The 1,152-nt window shown below is 38.5% G+C and overlaps 1 pseudogene; it reads right to left on the bottom strand.

The window, feature by feature from the left end:
- Positions 1-506: 506 nt before the first annotated feature.
- LOC133753831 (U2 spliceosomal RNA) lies at positions 507-669 on the bottom strand (annotated as a pseudogene).
- Between the last annotated feature and the right edge of the window lie 483 nt (positions 670-1,152).

Here is a 1,152-nt window from a genome sequence, read left to right as displayed (position 1 = left end):
AGATTCTTGCTAATGTATACCTTGGGTGGCAACGCATGATGTGTCCAGTACTTAGGAAACTGAAACCCATATGGAAGACCTGGTTGGAGGTCCTGGCTCCCAGTTTCAGGTTGGCCCAGACCCTGTTGCTAAAGGAGTTTAGGGAGTGAACCAAGGGATGAAAGATCCCTCTCCTTCTCTGTCTCTCTCACAAACACACATACACTCTTACTCTCACTCCGCCTTTTAAATAAACAAAAATAAATCAATAAACTTGTAAAAATCTAAAAAATGAATGATTTCTCAATATAGTATAGTTTCATAGCCTGTTTCTCTTTCATTTGCTTTTCCACCAAATGTATGTATCTTCCATATATGTGTGTATCTTTTCCACCAAATATGTATCTTCCACTTTGTGGTTAAACATGGAGACTCTGGAGTCAAACTCTTAAGTGAAATCCTATCTCAATCACTTACTATGTGACTCTAAGTATTTGGATATTATTTTTAGCAGTTCTGTATTGGTAATAAGATTATTTCATAAGGTTGATTCAAAGATTAAGTAATATGGTAGGGGCCAGCGCCTTCTCTCCTGGTAGCATCATACTTTTTAACTTCTTCCTCTCTGGAAAGAAATAATTAATAGCATATGTCCTACACTTGATCTTAGCCAAAAGGCCGAGAAGTGATTATATAGCATATGTCCTAAAGTTTCTCTTTCTCTCATTTCTCTCTCGCTCTTTCCTGCAAAGAAAATTGAGTTGGTGAAGTCAATGTGATAGTCTTTCATTATTTATACAATGTCTTGGCTTGTGGAGGCCGAGAGACCAGTCATGTTCGTGCGGTGGTGGGGAAGCGGAATGACAGGGCAAAATGTATTGCAGACTTCTGATGAACCTAAGAAGCTATAATGCAGACAGTCTCCTGGGAAGTCTGCCCCCTGTCCCTGAGCTGATCTGGGTGGGAGATGCAATCAACATCACCCCAGATGCAAACTTGCTAGGCCACTTAGGAAAACTAATATTAAAATCTCTGATTCGCTGAATGAATATATGTTGGTGAAGAAGTCCAAGTGTTTCATGACATACAAAATGTTTTTAAAATGGATGATTACTTAACAGAGGCACAGTTTGTCATTTATCAAATGATTGTCCAGAAATAATACTGAAATTA

Source organism: Lepus europaeus, chromosome X, assembly GCF_033115175.1.
Source record: "Lepus europaeus isolate LE1 chromosome X, mLepTim1.pri, whole genome shotgun sequence".
Lineage (NCBI taxonomy): Eukaryota > Metazoa > Chordata > Mammalia > Lagomorpha > Leporidae > Lepus > Lepus europaeus.
This window is presented reverse-complemented; position numbering and strand designations above follow the sequence as displayed.